Here is a 19,986-nt window from a genome sequence, read left to right as displayed (position 1 = left end):
TCTCTCTCTCCCTCCTTCCTCCTCCTCCCTCTCTCCTCCTTCCCCATCTCTCTCTCTTTCTCTCTCTCTCTCTCTCTCTCTCCTCCTTCCCTCCCTCCTCTCTCTCTCTCTCTCTCTCTCCTTCCCTCCCTCCTTCTCTCTCTCTCTCTCTCTCTCTCTCTCTCTGTGGGTGTTTGTCACAACTATCAGAAGTCTGTCTCTCATAGAAAGTTAGTACCACCTTCCACACAGATCTTTGGAATTGAGATTGCGTCCTACACTAATCATGATGGAAATGAAATGTGTTTGAAAACATCAAGAGACAAGGGCCGGGACTAGACCGATGGCTCAGTAGTTAAGAGCACGAGTCTCGCAAAGGACTTGAGTTCATTTCCACGCAGCCACATTGGGTGGCTCACAGCTGCCTGGAACTCCAACTCCAGGGGATCCGAAATCTCTAATAACAATGGACACTCACACACAACTTTTTAAATAATAAAATGTTAATAAAAAAAAGTGATGAGGCCAAAAATAGAAGAACATTTAGATTGAAGGGGGAGGCCATGCTGACTGGGTAACCTCTAGGTCTACGAGCGAGCTTTCTCTGTGATATTCAAACAGTGAAGCTGCCTAATGAGCTTCTCAGAACACATCCCCATTGTGAAGCTGCTCATGATTACAGTCTCTCCCAGAGAAAGAATAGTATGTCCTTCCTTCCCTACGTTCTTAGAATTCTCACAAGATAATGTGTTCAACTAGGTGTTCACGAATTCCCTGAAATGCATCCGAAACGCTAAACCCAGCTCACTCCATTGCACGCCAGTGAGAGATTTAGTTGAGCACCATTTCACATCTGGATACATCTCACCCCAGAAAACGATAAGGCAAGTGTTTCCATCATCCCTCTCTGTGTAGAAATAAATGTTATTGCAGTTTTTCCGCCCCAGTAGCTGCTACCTTCTAGAAAGGGGTCTCTAACCTGGGCTGATTGCAAGGGGCACATAGGTCCTTAACCACTGACTGCAAGACAGTGCAGTTCTGGACTCATCCAAGAAGAGGCCTCGCACCCCATGCCCGGCTCTTATTTCTCATGTCAATGAAATGGTTAGAGTCAGGGAATAGAGATTAAACAAACTCTACTACACTAGAACATAAAGAAAACACCTAGGTCATGTACAACCCTCCTAACTTTTACCCCCATATGGCCTTCATTTCCAGGTCAGAGGAGGTAGGCCACAGGAGAGGCCTTCTGTGATTACCTAAGAGTTGAAGACATGGACCATGGTGAATCCACATAAAAGAAAAGACAAACTTAGTTCAGTATGAATATGATGTTGATGGTGGATAAAGACAATTCTGTAATCTGCAGAGATTCAAAATGACTGACACACACACACCTATAACTAGCTATTTGGAAAGGCTGAGTAAATTGGTCAGACATGAATAAACAAAGCAAAAGACAGTATTAATGTACAAATCCTTTAAGATGTCACACATGCAGAAAATAAAGAAAAATGGGGAAAAAAAAGGAAGAAAAGACGAAAACCTCAATTTCCCTTTAACTCCAACTTTCATGCTCCAAAACATGTATTTCTTTTAAGATACTTCAACAAAGCTTTCTTCTTGTTATCTCAGAAAGTCATCAAATCTAATCTGGGTAGATCAGAATGTCCTTCCTCTGTTGGGTATGTTTCTTGATCTAATTTCCAAATTTCAATGAATGAAATACTTTCACAAATAAATATAAAATATAAACCACATGCATACACACAAAAACTAATAACACCAATGTCATCCTTCAAGCCAACACTTCACTCCATATTTAAATTTTAATATGCCCTGATATTTAAGCTTGTCACTTTCTTCTTAATCACTTTCTGACCTGCTGAGAATGTTGTAGTAGCTCCTTGGAAACCTGCTACCTTTACCCTTTCTTTCTTTCTTTCTTTCTTTCTTTCTTTCTTTCTTTCTTTCTTTTCTTTCTTTCTCTCTTCCTCTCTTTCTCTCTTTCTTTCTTTCTTCCTTTCTTTCCTTATTTATTTATTTGTTTATTTATTTATTCATTCATTCCTTTCTGTGTTTGATTTGTTTTGTTCTGTTGTTGGGTTTTTTGTTTGGTTTGGTTTTTCGGTTCGGGGTTTGTTTGGTTTGGGGGGTGTTATTGTTGCTGGTGTTGCTGTTTCGAGACAGTGTATCTCTGTATAGCCCTGGCTCTCCTGGAACTCTCTCTGAGGACCAGGCTGGCCTTGAACTCTCAGAGATCCGCCTGACTCTGCCTCCCAAATGCTGGGATTAAAGGCGTGTGCCCCAGCTGCCTGGCTTCTATTGTTACCTTTCCTTTCAATGTTGTCTCTGAGTCTCTTCCAAGGAATGCCCAACTGTTCTAAAATATGCATTTACTGATCTTTTAGTCAAAATCCTTAGTGCCTGTTCATTTCTTTCAGATGTTGTACACACTCTTCAAGATATCATAATAAGGCCTAATTTCACAAAGCCTTATTCTAAGCACCATGCCACCGTACCATGGGCACATTTGTGAGGAGAACTTTGCCTGCCCATAACACATAACTCACAAAAATCTCGTTTCCTTCCACAGACCTTGCTATGGCACTCCTCCAACTCTGTCACGACCTACATAAATTCAACGTTTTATGAATTAATTAAGCATCACCTCTTCCTACAAATTTTCTCTGAAAGCCTAAACTCAATCAGTAGTTCTCTACTGCTTGAGAAGATCAAACAGACCTACTATGTGCTCATTAAAGGGTCACCCAAAAGCTAAGAAGAGAATTGAAGTCATTCTTTTTTAATTGAAAGCATAAATTGAAGGACAAAAAAAGTATGCTAGGTAAGCCAAAACGTTGATGCGCTTCACTGCTAATCTCATAGCTTACCGTTATTTGTATGTGTGACTGAAGAGGAATAGGACATAATCTTACTAGGCCACCAGGGTTTTCAGGTATTTCCAGAAGATCATGAAGCCTGAAAAGGCCCACATATTGACTTTTAAGAACAGAGATAGCCTTATCCCCAGACATCCCAGCAGACGACACTAATTATAGAATGTTCGACTCACACCAGGCCATAGCAAGAGCCTGCCTCTTCCGTTAAAACTTAAGCAGTGCAGTGACAAAATTCTAAGAGGAACCTATTTAGGGACACATACTGTATTGTTATCCAATAGGTCATGGGACCTTTTCATCCAGTTTTTGAAAGTCTAAACCAAGACATATACTCAATGTGAGCCAAAGCATTTTGAAAGTTATAATAAATTCTCATGATAGAAATTATATTATGTAAAATATAAACATGTGTATTTAAGGAAGATAATAGTTTAGCTCCAAGAAATAATAGCTAAGCAGCGATGACTTAAGCATATGCTCTACAATTATTGGAAATAAAAATTACACGTTATCACAGTAAATGGGTGTGGATAGAAGGAGACAGGAGATAACTCATACCAATGTACCCTTAACATACCAGCACAAATTCAAGTTTGAATAAATCAGTAACTCATAGCAATGTACTCTTAACATACCAGCGCAAATTCAAGTTTGAATAAATCAGTAACTCACAGCAATGTACTCTTAACACACCAGCACAAATTCAAGCTTGTATAAATCAGTCTCCCCCAAAGATGGGAACTACGAAAAGATCAAACTTCTTCAAGTTCAAAGATGTTAAATTCTACTATTTAAGCCCCATTACATACGTAGTTGCCAGCAGAGCCATGCCGTACCTTCAGGAGAGTCAATTCCCCCCCTTAAAAGCACTGTTGGCCTGGTGTCTTGGACGGCAGATCACAGAGTTCCAAAGCCCTTAAGATGTTGTATCACCAAGTCTTACTGAAACCTAATTAACTTCACTGGGAATAACATGATAGCAACTTAGAACAGAATTTTGCAGAACATTATTGGTATTCTTCTGTGTGGTAATTACTACTTCGGCGAAAATTTCGAGGAGGAAACAGAGGGCCAAATTTGGCCCTCAACAAGAAGCACGTCAAGTAACTGGCCCAACGTAGAATGCCAATAAAAAGCACATTAGAATTTCCATGAAACTTCCCCCATTAGGACACCAATTTCATCTGAATGTAAATTCAACCGAAATAACTGCTCAGTTTCTTTATCTGAAAAGCCATGTATGGGACAATATGCCTAGGTAAGTGCTCTGCATGCCAGATAGCTACCTTCTACAAGCAATTCTGTGAAGACAAGCAACGAGCTAGAAGCTACCAGAACTCTAATCACATAATTAATTTTTTGCCACAATAGCATTAAATAGGCAAAGGATAAGACATAAGAGGGAAAAGGCGGTAGGATCAGGTGTGGCAGGAGATGGGGGGGATGTACACAGAGTCAGGAAATTGAACGAAGTTGTATAGCAGTGGGGGGATGAGGAACTGGGGGTAGCCAACAGAAAGTCCCAGATGCCAGGAAAGCAGAGGTTCCCAGGACCCTATATGGAGGACATTAGCTGAAATGCCCAAGAAAGGTGAGGGAGAACCTGTAGAGACCATATCCAGAGGTTAGGCATGGTCCCCAGTTGAGTGATGGGGCTACCCATCCTCAAAATTTTAGCCCAGAAATGCTCTTATCTAAATGAAATGCAGGGACAAAGAGTGGAGCACAGACTGAAGGGAAGGCCATCCAGAGAAGCCCCACCTGAGGGTCCATCCCATAGGCAGCCACCAAACCCAGTCAGTATTGCTGATGCCAAGAAGTGCTTGTTGACAGGAGCCTGATATAGATGTCTCCTGACAGGCTCTACCGGAGTCTTACCAATACAGATGGGGATGCTTGCAGCCAACCATTGGACTGAACTTGGGGACTCCAATGAAGGAGTTAGAGAAAGGACTGAAGGAGCGAAAGGAATTTGTAAAGCTGTAGGAAGAACAATAATATCAACCAACCAGACCCCCCAGAGCTCCCAGGGACTAAACCACCAACCAAAGAATTCACATGGACAGACCCATGGCTCCAGCTGCATCTGTAGCAGAGGAAGGCCTTGTCTGGCATCAAAGGGAGGAGAGGCCCTTAGTCATGAAAAGGCTTGATGCTCCAGTATAGGGGAATGCCAGGGTGGTGGGGAGAGAGTAGACAGGTGGGAGGGGAGCACCCTTTTAGAGGCAGGGGAAAGGGAGTGGGTTGAGGACTTTTTGGAGAGGAAACCAGGAAGGGAGATAACATTTGAAATATAAATAAACAAAATAACCAATAAAAAAAATGAACTTCTAAAAACAAATCTAAGTCACTGAAATTTAGGCTCATGCTTCAAAATGAGAAGTCAATGTTCAATTCAGAATAATAAGTACAAGGAAGTTACACGTTATAAAACTTCCAATTACTCAATATACAACTTTTTACTCCCATGAATTGTGTAGCATAAGGCTCGTGAAGCTCCATCACAACTTTCCATCAAAAGTATTCAGTTTGCACATGGAGACATTTCCCCTCTTTGGCTGGCTGGCTTTAAAGTACACTATTCAGTTGGGAAGCTTAATTTTAGATTACTATCCTTTTTTTTTTAATTTAAAGTAAACCAAAACATCACCAATATATGCAAACTATAGGAAAGCAGTATTTTAAGACTATGTTCTCATCTTGGCTATCTGTCTTCGAGTAATTCACCTGAAGCCTGGAGAAATTGGCTAAAACACTTCCTGGGAGCCAATCTGATGGCTTCGTTGCGGAAGCTCAGCGAAGCTTCCAGTGAAAAGCGTAGTTAATGCCACTTCCTCCGTCTCCAATGAGTCTTCCGTATTCCAAAGGCTTTGCTTTTACCGCCATCGGCTCATCTGTATTTGTTTTCCACAATAATTTTTTTTTAATCATGGTGACCAAAATCCTAAAGGGAACAAGCTATGAGAGGAAAGTCTGCCACATGGTTTTAGATATTCCAACTATTTATCATGGCGAAGGAACATGGGTGGAGCCTTACAACAGACTCCCCACGTGATAGAACACAGGAAGCGGATGCAGGGACGAACCTGGGAGGAAATACCTTCTAAAAGCCAACCCTTAATGATGAAAGCCAACCAGGCTTCAGGTCTCAGAGGTTCTTCAACCTTCTAAAACAGCCCCAGTAGCGAGGGGCCAGGTGTTCAAACCCACGAGCAGACGGAGAGCATTTCGGAATCCAACTGTAACATCCCCACTTCGCAGGAACCACAACAGTGAGAAACAAAAGGAAAAGCAAACCAGAATGTCCTACCAAGCAAGGCAGACTGCTGTCGCATGGGCCAACCCACCCATCAGCGCGTCGTGTTTGTTAACATTCTGAGAGACATTTGTGCGGAGCACAAATTGACGGAGCTCCTGTTTATAATCAGAGATTTCGGAAACGGCAGGAGATTTATTCGTGGAATCTTAACACCCATTCAGACTGTCGTAAAACACAAAGGACCAGATTCAATAAAAACTCTGTCCAACTTCCACAACACTTCAGTCTGTGTGAGCCTTCAAAACAAAATCAATTTTTCCAGTTTTGCATAGGGCCGCTCAGACTTTAGAGGTTGGAAGCCAGCTGGGGCATTTCCTAACTCTTCTTCTAAATTACTTTCGAAAGTAGGTCCGATGACCACAGTCCATCAGAAGTCAGCCTCCCCTCCCCCTCCCTCCCTCCCTCCCCTCCCCCTCTCTCCCCTCTTTCTTTTTAAAACACATTTCAGAGAACATCACGTGGAGAACAAACGACAGACCCACAGCATATGTCTCACGCAGAACTGGCCCATAAACAGAATTCTTTGGTACACAGTGAAAAAATATTTTTGATTCCACGCTACATCCTACAGTAAAGCTGGGTATAATCACTTTTAAAAATTGCTGTGCCGATGGACAGCTGTTCTTCATACACACTGGGAATGTTTCCTTTACATTCCTGAGGACATAAGTGCTTGACACGAAGCCAATACCTTTAGAACTGGTGAAAGATAAACACGCCCCGTGCTGATGCCACACTCTCCCAACAAACTTTTCTCCCACAACTAAACTGTTAAAAGTTTTACCCCACAGCCCTACGTTCTGACATTAGTCCAATAGCTAATGTACTGTCCAAGTTAAATACATTTTGTCATTGCTTGAAAATGTTACCTTTCACAGAAGTATAGTATTTCTGACCAGCGGGGAACCTAAGTCAACATTATCTATTATTACTCAGTGTCAGGACCGAAAAGGGAAGGTGGGTGGTGGATGTTAATAACGACTTAAGCGATTTCTAAAAGAGGCATTTGAGAAGTACAGAGCCTAAAGTTTCAAACGTTTTGTCTCATTTTCGCTGTGTCAGCAATCTCCCCCACCCCCAACACTCCCGCCCCCCCAGAGCAACACGGCCTCCGACCGACGCCTAGTTCTCCTTTTAATTTTAGCTGGGTGCTTTGCTAAGCTGGAAAGTTTGAAAAATACCCTAGAAAACTCCTCAGCCAAGGCAACAACCTACGACCAGGACGGCGGCGACGCCCACGCACTCAGAGGAAAGATTTGCCATCATAGAAGCACAAGGGTTTTGAATCTGAAACTTATTTTTAGTCCTCAACTACTTGCCCAGTGTTTATATCTAAGGTTTAGGCCTCTTGTTAGACATTGGAGGAGTCAGGGAAACACTGGGTAGCGCGGTGTAACTGAACTGAAGCAGGAGGCAAAAACTGTCTCTTCAGGGAACTGCAGCTTTCTTGGCAGGAGTGGGAGGTGGCACTCAAGGACGGTGTTTGCCTTTTCTTCCGCGGTGGCACGGTATGTAACACAGGACTTGGGGAGACTGGTTCCCAAAGCCGCTGTCCTGGCCAGCCATGACCGGGAACTGAATGCTTTCTTCAGATCCCCATGCTAGGAATAGCTAAGTCCTCCTTAGTTCTTCAGGCTATGTGGTTTTAGCAAGTGTTTCTCAAGGAAAGGATTTGGCTGTTCCTCACCACACAAGCATCTTAAGGAAGAGATTACTGGGGGGGTCAGGGATTGAAACTTGTGTCCTGCTTCAGGCCTGGAATAGGAAGCACTCAGTTCCTAGAGATGTGTCTTTTTCATTGGGAGGGTTAGATCTTGGGGTCCCAGGCCCTTAGGAAAGTCACTTGTCAATCATTCTTCTCAATTGCATTAGAATTAGTGTTTGCCTTTGAAAGACATCATTCAGAGGCCATGGTTCCGTTAAAATATGTCTCTTGTTGTTAAGAGTCTCTGAGAACTACAGAACACTCAGCTGTGACAGAGCATGTGTCACAAGACTGGAGGGGATGGCCATGCTTACTGTTCCGAATTTAGGAGGAAGTTATCCTACCTTCTTCTTCCTCAGAGCGTTCACTTCTGAGAAAGAGGTCACAAAACAAGTTTCCTTCTCGATGCCGTATCACTAGGGCAAAAGCAGACTTTAGTTACCCATGTCAGCTCCATTGCTGCCTTTAAGTGAGACATTCATTGCTAACCTCAGAAGTCTAGATTCGAGGCACCACAGGCGTCAGCTCCAGGACAGCCACCTGATACATCAGCAAAGCATTGAAGCACTTAGAGGAGATCCTGCAGCCTTTCGGGTGAGGTGGGACCCCCCCTTTCTCTGAGGTCATCAGTCCACTCTCACAGACCCCCATCCTGAGACCCTGAAATACGCAATAGTCATGTCAAAAATCAAGCAGATTAGCTCCCTCTCTTTGGGGGAAAAGGCTTCTTCAGGTTCACCTGAGCTGACAAAGCAGAGAGTGCTGAATGTCACATGGGAAACAACTTTGTTTAGTTGGATTTTTTTCCTCCTTTTGGGGAAAAGGTTTCATTCTGCAGTCCAGAAGCCAAGATTGCCTCCAACTCGCTCTGTAGCCCAGCTGGCTCGTAGCAATCCTCCTGTCTCAGCCCACTGAGTACTAGGACAGCAGCTATGAGCCATAGGCCACCATGCCTGGTCACTGGCTTATTGCTTATTTATTCATTCATTTCGTTTAAGACAGAGTCTTAGGGATTCAGGGAGGTCTTGAACTCTCCATGTAGAATGACCTTGAATTTATCTCCATGTCTTCTCCCAAGTGCCAGAATCATGGGTGTGATTCTAGCCACGAGTCCTGATCCTTATGCTGTGCTGGAGCCTGACATAGGGCTTTGGCATGCTAGGAAAGTGTGCTACCTGACCAAGCCACACCCTTGACCGACCCCTTCATTGTTAAAGAGCAGAACTGAATCCAAGTCTCCTCTACTTTGGGATCATAACATGACGATGCTGTTGGAAGGCAGGATCATGTGAGTTTTCTCTCTCTCTCTCTCTCTCTCTCTCTCTCTCTCTCTCTCTCTCTCTCTCTTAGAAGGAATAGGGTAGGACTTGAAATGGACTGAAAAGGGAGAGTGGTTGCAAGTGAAAGGGAGGAGGAGGAGGAGGAGAAGAGGGAGAGGGAGAGGGAGAAGGAGAAGAAAGAAGGAAGAAGAAGAAGAAGAAGAAGAAGAAGAAGAAGAAGAAGAAGAAGAAGAAGAAGAAGAAGAAGAAGAAGAAGAAAAGAAACAAGAAGAAAAGGAAGTGTAAAAATGCCAAGGGAAAAAAGCCAAGAGAGCAAAGGTGAAGGAAGAAGGGAAGGGGTACACTCAGAGACTTCCAACCATTCTGACCCCTTTGTTGGTTAGGGTGCTCTGCACATGGCCCCAGGTATCTTGTTTCTCAGCCAAGAAAGGAAGGCAGAGGATACAGCTCAGTGGCAAGACAGGTGCTTGCTCCAGGCTCTGATTCCAAAGCAGAAAAACAAAAAGGTTGACACAATAAAAATACATGGGCGACTGTAATTATTGTTTCTAAAAGAACTCTAGATGTTAAGATTAAGGAACGTTAAGTACTTCCTACAATGGAGCTGACTGTAGCTAGGTTCTCATTCCAACCAGAACACAGAGAGCTAGACTCACAACAAGAAAAACAGTAACACATGTCTCCAAAATAGTAACAATAGCGTTACAATAATTTTATTGAAGGGTTCTGACCAGTTAACTGAATAGTCTATTACTGCGTTTCCTTTGATCTCGAGAACAACCTGTTCTCTGAGGGGAGATTTTATTTGTATCATGATTTTATAACCATGAATACCAAAGATCAGAAAGATTTAGAAAGTGGCCCGGCAGCCAGTAGCCAGTCCTGCAGGAAGAAGAAGCCAGGCATTTGGCCACAAGCCCACCTAAGTGACTCCATGGCAGTATGCTGCTAGCAATTGTGGCAGCTTGCTTTTGTGAAGACGAAGGACGTGTTTAGCCATTCACAAAAGCACTTGTTAAAGAGAAGGCATTTCAGCGATGATCATGGGAAATGGAAACCTAACTTTAAGAAATTTGTTTTCTCACAAAGAAGTGAACCAGCTCGGTTTTTGGAGGTGTAAGTGCAATCAGACATACAAAAAAAAATTAATCTTAGGAGCTAATTTTGACTGCACTTGCATTTTGAGACAGTAGGATCTAAGAAAAGCTGAAGAAGCAGTTTACGCTAAGGTTGCCGAGAACTAAGTTCCCTTTTGTGACTAGAAACTCCTTTTCATAGTAAAAGTTGGGGGCGGGGAGAGCTGGTTGGTTGCACATTGGTGCATCAGTTGATGTTCTCTGCGCCTACCTGCCTCTCAGAAGTTCTCTGGGCTTTAGCGAGACCTTCCTGGTGCCCCTCAGAATGTCAAGCTACATCGGTGACTTTTCCACATAATTTGAAGTCTAAAAATGCAAGTGATGTATAGTACCAACCAAGCCTTAGGAAACTTTGTAGAGAAAGAAAACTATTTGCAAGAAGCAAAAGAACATTCTTTGCCCTGGATGTCCCTTAGCAGCCACCAGGGCAAGCAAGGGTAACTTTGCCAGAGATCATAGAGAGCACATACGTGTGTGTGTGTGTGTGTGTGTGTGTGTGTGTGTGTGTGTGTGTGTGTGTGTATGTGATGGGTAAACAGGCTGTGTCCTGTGTGCTTTTGCATCTTTTCCTGGCCAATCTCACCACATGTCTCACCTCTTGCTGTGGCCCCGTGGTTAATGGATCCCAATCACCCGAAGTTGGATTAGGTGTTGACATACTCTAGTGGAGTACAGTAACAGGTTCAGGCCTTCAATGTCTTAGAGACATTTTGCAGAAAAACACTAAAGCACAGATCCCAACATAACCAGCCAATCGCAAAGGAAGGAAAAGAACTGTGCCAAATTAATAAATCTGAAGTAGTCAGCAATGTAGAGTCTTGTCACTTATGCAAGACCTGCTGATTGCCAACTTACAACCGCACGTAGTCAGCGTGTTCGGGAGCCACCGAGAGATAACGGTGAGGTTTGAAAATAGTGAACTAGTAAGCTGCAACCAAGTTAATGTCTGAATAGTAGAACCTTTCTAAGGAAAGTGAGCGATAAGAGCGATGAGTTACTGTAACTTACATCTTAACCGATCATATACGTTTCCCACTCAGCAATGCCTTTTCTAGAAGTATGGTCTAAGAAAATAATCAAGGATGTGAACATATGTTTGGTTACATGGAACATGTATGCCAAACCTATTTATATTCTTGGAGAGATTTGGAAACAACCTTATGTTCCACAATAGAGGAGTTGATTAAGTAAATCACAGTGCAGCCAAGACAAAAGGCACGTGGAGGGATATCTAACGGCACTGAAATCTCTTCGGTAGATATTCTGAGTTGAGAGGGAAGACTTAGAAATTAGTGGGATTTACATTATTTTGCATGGATAAAATGCCTACAAGGGTATGCAGTCAGATGCTAACAATAGCCTGTGATCTCAACTTTTTAACAATGTATTTATCTGTACTTCTAGATTTTCTTGAAAGTGCTTTTCAGTGAAGCAGAACCTGTTGTTCGCAGCAGCAGCTTACTCCAAACTACAGGAAAAATGCTCGCGCGTACAGCAGAAGTAGTGTGTTAGTCTGTTAACGAGCACATAGTCCACCAAAAATAAAACTCCTTCCCAACACAGGCAAAACAAGAGGGAAAATGACTTTGCAATTACCCTGCTTTGGTATAGATATCCTTTAATATCAAATATTAAAATATCCAAGGACAATAGCTGGACGCCGTCGGTTTAATCATTAACTGCTAGGTAATACTCGGTCTGAGCACCTAGAATCATTTAGTGTCTTAATTTAATTACAAATAAAAAGGGGACAATCTTTGACTTACGCTCTTTGAAGAGTATCAGATCAATCAGACTAGAACAGTTCTCTAATTTTATCTGGACTAAGTTCTTGCCTTAGAACAGGATTAAAAATAAACACAGAGAAAGACATGGAAAAAGCGAACCACCTAATTTACATCGAACATAATGCAAATAATACTTAAATATTCAGTTATAGCAAATGGGGAGTGACTTTCTACTGGAAAATTTTTAGTAATTTTAATCTTATAGCAGGTCCCCCCTCTTTTGGCTTGTCGACTCAGAATTCACTTATTTTTTGAAAAAAATCTTTTACCTAGAGACAAAGGTAAGTTAAAATACACTTCAGACTAATTAAAGATAAATCTTTTATGTAGCAATGGTACAAAGAAAAAAAGCAAATCATATTTAATAAGTCAGACAAAACAGCCATCCACCAAAAGAATATTATCTTCTTTTAATTATTAGAATAAATCACTTCATGGAAAACTGTTACCATGCAGTGACTACAGGTGACAGTAAATATAAAAGGAGATAGATTCTCTACCCAGGCAAACTCGTGCCAGTCACAGGGCAAACCTTGACTCACATGCCAAGCGGAACCTTCAAGGTCTCACATTGTCTGTGCTGCTCTCAAATGACCTAGACAGAGCCTTGGCTCATTACAATTGACACATTTTATTCTTTAGTACCTAGCTTTTCGTATTATTCCAAACGAAATCAAATACTGAAATGCTGTTCTCCAAGAGTTCTTGTTGTAGGATAAAATGCTTGGCTGGACTTCTGGTCACTAGGTATGGTGGGTTGCGGGGTACAGCCTCAAAGCCCCAAGCCGAGACAGAGTGCAGCTGGAAATACTGTGCCGGAGCTTGGCCTCTGAAATGCTTCCTTTTCCAGATGTTTGTGGCGCTGAGAACCAGACAAATTCCTCGCCTTCAAAGTGGTTTCAGTTTTGAGTTCTGCCGCAGAGGCTTGGAAGCTGGTTGCACTCTGGCTACCTTGTAGCAGACAGACCTTTATATAACAGCAAGAACACCAGCAATCTAATAAATCGTTATTTTTGCCACCTCCCCTGGATGGCTCTATCATGTCCTCTGGGGGCATTGATAGATTGGGTGGTCTCTTCCCAGAGACAGATCTTCACAACTTATGAGACAAGGTTCACAATTCACTATTTCTAAAAGTGAACTTTGCTATGAAAACCAACTCTGGACTTCCCACTGCAGTTCTGTGAATTCTTTTGATAAACATCACTACCCACCCTTTACTCTAATGGAAAAAGGAAGGAAGGAAGGAAGGAAGGAAGGAAGGAGGGAGGAGGGGGAGGGAGGGAGGGAGGAGGGAGGAAAGAAAGAAAAGAAAGAAAGAAAGAAAGAAAAGAAGGAACGAAGAAACGAAGAAAAAAAGGCAGGCAGGCACAAAGACAGGCAGGCTGGCAGGCAAGAAGACAGACAGACAGAAAGAAAGAAGACAGAAGGAAGGAAGAAGGAAGACAGACAGCAAGAAGGAAGGAAGGAAGGAAGGAAGAAGACAGACAGACAGAAAGAAAGAAGACAGACAGACAGCAAGAAGGAAGGAAGGAAGAAGACAGACAGACAGACAGAAAGAAAAAAGAAAAAGAAGAAAGAAAGAAAGAAAGAAAGAAGAAAGACAGACAGAAGAAGAAAGGAAGAAAGAGAGAAAGAGAGAGAAAGAGAGAGAGAGAGAGAGAGAGAGAGAGAAGCCAGCCTCATCGTGAGGGGTATTTCCTTCCTGGGGTATATACTGTCTTGGTGATTCAGTTCCTTCTAAATTTCTGGTTAGGTTTCTTTCAAATACTGACACACCTATCCTGGTTCTTACCTACATTGGTCATGGCTGGAAAGGTCTCCACTAACTCCACCTAATTAGTTTATTCAGAGGTTCATATAGCTTCACCAAGTGTATTTGCAGGTCCTTGGGCATTTTCTTCTGAAAGAGAAAACCACAGTTCTCTCAGGCCTCCCAGCTGCCTGCGTGACCTTTCTCTCATTATCCTAAAAGACTGAGATTCATCATCCAAGAGAAGAACACACACCACAGAGGCTCTCGAGATGCAGAAAATTCTAATAATGACCTCAGTTTGTAAGAGTATAACCTTTGACCCTGGATAGCACATATGGCCCCATCTGTATAAAGTCAACAGTACTATGACATTAAAAACCAGAATTAAAACTATGCTTTTCAAGAATCAAGAATTTTACCCAAGAAGAAAAATTAATGGTCAAAGAATGACTATTCATGTGGAGAAGTTTAGAGATGCTTTCTATTTTGTTAGTGCTTTTGTTCCAGACAAGAAAACCTATTTTTTTAATAAAAATACTTATTATCTGTCACTAGTCTATATTTTACACAAGAAAATGTCTACTTGGTTTTGATTATTTACAGTGTTAGAGATTAAAGCCAGCAATTTTCACGTTTTAGATGAGCAGTCTCCAGTTGAGCTATATCCCAGCTCCATATATCAGAAAGTTCCCCATGCATATTTCCTTATGTAATTCGTCCTCTTAGTCCCTTAAAGAAATCAAAGTTCAGAAAAAGTAACCAATTAATCTACTGTCAAAAATATCTAGCCAGCCATAGCTGGAGACATGACTTGGCTGTGAAGATCACTTACTGCTCTTAACGAGGACCTGCGTTCAGTTCCCAGCACCCACATGGAGGCTCACACCATCTTTAACTCCAGTTACCTGAGTTGATATACCCTCTTAACAGCTTCCAAGAGCACTGTAGGCATAAGGTACAAATACATACATACATATATACATACATACATACATACATACATACATACATACATACATACTTGCCTTGGGCTCAGTGGAGTCCTATAGGTTCTGTAGCCCATGCACTAAACCACATAGATAAATATGAGGGGAAATGAAAATGTAGAATTCTGGGAAACTATAGTCAAAGCATGACTGACAAAAGAAGACTTCACGACCCGTAAAAGGTAGAAATATATTTTCTACAAGTAGAACAGATGAATTTAAAAACTAAATAAATTTTATGCAGTGACATAAGAATATTCTGCCATATCCGCAGATCAATGTATGGCTCGGCCATCATCAGAGAAGCTTCCTCTTATAGTATGTGGTACTTAATACAGAGATCCAAAACTAGGGAATGTGCAGAGGGTGAGAGACTTTGGAACAGTCCGTTCTAAGTGGGGTGTCTTCAGCAAACCCTTCCCCTCGGGGCTCAGGGAGCCATGCCTAAGAGGAGACAAAAAGGTGGTAAAAGCCAAAGGAGATGGAGGACCCCAAGTAAACATGGCCTCCCAACACAAAGAGACTGAAACACATATGAACTAGCAGAGACACTGGCGGCATGCACAGGGCCTGCACATGAGTCCCAGTGCTGAAAGGGAAAATAGGCAGGAACTCCCATCCCTAACCAAGCTGTTGTCTCCAATGGACAACTGCACTTAAAGGGGGAAAAAATCTATTTTTAGGATTTAATTCCTGCAACAGAGTCTTACCAGGTATACAAATCACACTTAAGGGCAGGCCCAATGCCCAGTCAGAGATGGCCAACGAAAAATGAACTCGATGATATTTTTGGAGACTTTTTTTTCTCAATTTGCTTTCTTTGAGTATTTTTTTTTAAAGATAAAAAATGTCATTTTCTTGCACGCTACGGTTTTCAATTCTGTGGTTGTGTGTGTGTGTGTGTGTGTGTGTGTGTGTGTGTGTGTGTGTTGCATGCATTTCTCAGGCTTATTTTTGTTTCATTCTCTCCTTTTTCATTTGCCTGATTATTTTCTAAAAAGAGAGAGAGAGAGAGAGAGAGAGAGAGAGAGAGAGCATGGTGTTGGAAGGGTGTGGGGGAGGACCTGTGAGGAGACAAGGGAGGGGAATTTGTGATCAGAATATAAAGTATTGGAAAAATTATCTTCAGTTTAAGAAGAAAAGTTAAAATGATTTTATAATTAAACATAACAATTCAGCTGAAATAAGATTGAGTGATGGCCTTAAAAGTTAAAGTTTATGAGATTTTCGTCAACAGTGCTGGGTAGCTTGCACAGACTTTGCTGAAGAGTAGAATTTGAAGCTGTGAATGTTCCTTGGACTTTAGCTGCCTGGTTACTGATCTTATAATTAGTTACGCTGACTGTCCAGACAGCCTACAGTGCAAGCCAGGAGCTACAGCCTGCATTCCTTAGGTTCCTATCAGATAGTCTAACAATAGTAGACACAGTATGGTATAAGGCTTTAGACGGAGTCAAGAGCCAATATTCAAGCTGCAGCATTACTAACCTTGTGGGCCTAACAAATTAACTTCTTTGTGTCCTGTATTTACAGTTTGGAGAGGAGGGAATTTGTTTACTCAACAAAGTTGTTCTCTACCTACAACGACTTAGTTCTCCTGGGTCTTGGTTAAGGGCAGGAGGACCAGAACGGTGCAAAGAAAACCATTCCATAAAGTAAGTCAGAAGTTGATAGGTAAAAAATTAACCCGGGGTCATATGACAGTATGCACAGAAAGGAGATACAGTTCTTGCTTTTACCACACCAAGACATGGTTGTCTCATTTTGAAACAAGCACACTGAATTGGTTCAGGATAGCAGGAAGGTAAGGTTTACTCAGTGGTAGGTGGTCAAAGTAATAGGGTCTCCTGGGCGATTCCTAAGAAGCTTCACTTCTCAATTTGCTTGCATGGAGAAAGATGGCCACGGTCATGTTTGAGAGATATTTGGCTCTCAGGTATGATCCTGCATAACCTTTGAATTCAGTGACAGCATTCTGTAACTACACATTGGGACCAAATAAGTCATTCTGAAAGGAGCAAGGTAGTGGGAAATAAATCAGATCCATACCAATGAGCAGCTTAAGATGAAAAAGAAAGGTAGCCATGAGATTCTAAGAAGGGCAAGCTTGGAGCCCAGTGGGTAAAATTAATGAACTCTAGAGCCATATTCCTCTGAAAACCCATACATACATGACCTGTTGAAGGAGTCCCAAGCGGAGAACGGGGTAAAGCCAAGCAGATGGAGGCCCCCTCCACATCTCACTTGGTGCCTTTCTATTCTTGAGCTAAATGAGTAGGTACTACAAGAATTTGTCTGGGTGGGTTCAGTGTGAAACCTGCCATTTTACTTTGTGAGGGCTGGACTCATCACCTCAGAAGGTGTGAAGTCGGGTGTTAAAACCCCTCCCTCTCCCACCCTTATTTCTTCTAATAAAATAATTTATTTTTTTTTCCGTCAACCAGCAAATGAACCAAAATAACTCACACCAGTTCCCCACCATTTAAAAAAAAAGAACTTTCGGGAACTCTTAGGATCAGAAATTTGAGAGCATTCTGGGTTCATTGCTATGGGCCGACTGTCTTCTGCGGCTGCATGGTACCACAGTCAGAAATATTTCCGTGCTACCTGTGCGTCATAGAAGATTTCTCTTGAAATGTTCTTCTGTGGTGTGGGGAATCATCTGTACTTCCAAAGAAGGAACTGCCTTGCTTCACTCATAGCCACCAGGGCAGGACAAAATGTCATCTGCTCTTCCCACGTAGATGTACCCAATGGTCCCGGAAAGTGTCACCAGGGAAAGCATCTTGTAAGTCACAGGGCCATACATGTATGTAAAATATGATTATTAGGTTTTGATTCAAATATGTGTGCGTTGCTTAGAAAATGGCGTGAACTCCCTCGTTCATTCATTCCCTTAAGGTTGGGTCACATGCGCCATCTCAATCACCCTGCTTTTTGACAGCTCTAGGCAAGTAGCGTTGCTAAGACAATGGTGATGGGCATATATAGCATCAATGGGAGCATAGGAGTTTCACTTCACTACTTAAGGCTTGGCATTAAATAGCACTAAAAAGAAGAGGGTATTTCACACTTTTTTTATATTTCTTAAGTGACAGGTTCCACCCAAGGTCAAGTTACCGTTTGTTTTCTGAACGTTTTACTTATTTCTTTTATGTTTTGAGATTATAACTACATACTTTTCCTCTTTCCTTTCCTCCCTTCAAACCTATATATCCCTCCTTGCTCTCTTTCAAAACTGTGCCCTGTGTTTCACTAGTTGTCACTGTATATACCTGTTACGTCTATTAATATAAAACATTCATAGGTATATTCCCAAATACGTAAATAGAACCTGCTCACCCTTTTACGAGTGGCCAATGTCAGTTCATTTTTTTTTTCTAACTTGAACTTTGAATCCTGTCTCCAACAAGCCTGTAACGTTGTAATTCTCTCCTCCAAGAAACATCGCTTTTATGTTCCAGTCATTCAGTCATTGACTGCAACTTAGGGAACGCTCCCCCTCAGGGATGCAAGCGCTATTTCGTAGAGTCTTAGTTAAAAAGCACACCTAGGATTGCACCTAGACCCTACACTACCTTGCTTGGATACCCTCGTCATCCATTTGACACCATGGAACTCTGAATGGTAACTCCAGTTTGAAATGTACTAATTAATTAAACATTTCCTCTCTGTTGGCCTGGAAAACACAGCCTAGATTGCTGGTAAACTTCTTCTACTACGAAATCACAGTCAGAGACTGTGTCTGTTAGAATTCACTGAGCATGTAGAGGAAGACAGAGTCTGATTTGTAGCACACGAATTCATACTGAACTTAAAACAAACATCAAGAGATGGTGGAGAGGACATTCAGATTTAAAAAAAACAAACCAACCAACCAAACAAACAAAACAAAACAAAACAAAAAACAAACTTGAAGTCTTAGGACCATAGGTAAAAATTCCCCTAGGACACTCCGGTCACCAAATCCAAACCTCTTCAGAAACAAAAAGGAGATTAAAATGGGACAAAAAATTCTACAGCTTTATTTAAGAAGTGATATTTGAGCTATAAAGGATTTCCTGCCATTCTTGCTTGAAGTAATTTTATAATATTCTTTTGTTCTTGGGCTAGTCTAAATCCAAACAATCACGTATGCAAATGTCTCACTACAGCCGTGGATGACCCAACAGTGTAAACATTATTGTTTATCCAGAAGCATTATATGTTCATACACAAATGGCATTAAAAGCTTGTGGTCAGATCAAAAAACCACAACTGTAATTGTTTATTTATATGGCTCACCATTACTCCGTAGTGTAAGTTTACATTTTACAAAATTTCTAAACAATGCTGTTACTCTTAGAAGAGTGAAAAATGTATGGTTTGCCCAAATGATTAAAGACAAACAGCTTAGGTCTAAGCCTGTGGCAAGATGCTTTAGTATGGAAATTATTTACTTTACAGTTCTCATTTTTTAGGCCGCCCTTGAAATTCTATGATAACAGGGCCATTCAGTGAATTTCTGCATTTTTTCCCTTTTAGTCCAGGGCAGCTGGTTTCTTTCTTCTCTAAGCAGAAAGCTCAAGTATATTTATCACCCCAAGAATGACTCAAAACAAACAGGAAGTCTTCATCAAGCGGCTCCTGGGCATAGCTGATATTAGGTACCGGCAGAGAGGAAACAGAGCGAGCATTCTCTAGAGCCAGGCAGAAGGTACATGCAGATGTAGGCGATAACTAACTTAGAGATGCTTCGAACGACCACCATGTTCTCCCAAGATTAAGTGGCGTGGCAACACTCGCCAGCTTTCCGAGGCTACGAAAATTCTTCGGGAGTTTTCCTTTCCATGTCAGTTTGAAAAAAGCAGTTTGAACTGGATACCACGGAGCCTCAGAATCCTTGTGAACCTAAGCGCCAAAGGAAACCTGGGCGGGAGCTATTCTGGGAGATCTGGCTTTGATCTGGTTGCTAGGAAAAAGCCCGGCTTTTGTCTGGAAGTATTCTGAATGGCTCCTTCAGTCAGAATGAGGCCTGCAGGTCACTGTCTGAATTAAGTGAAGAGGATTTTTTTTTTAAACGTTAAAATGAAGTTGTCGCTGTATGCCGCAATAAAGCTGGAGAGAGCGACTGTATTGCGATACCAAGGCAGCCG

Source organism: Rattus rattus, chromosome 5 (genome assembly GCF_011064425.1).
Source record: "Rattus rattus isolate New Zealand chromosome 5, Rrattus_CSIRO_v1, whole genome shotgun sequence".
In the NCBI taxonomy this organism is placed as follows: Eukaryota; Metazoa; Chordata; class Mammalia; order Rodentia; family Muridae; genus Rattus; species Rattus rattus.
This window is presented reverse-complemented; position numbering follows the sequence as displayed.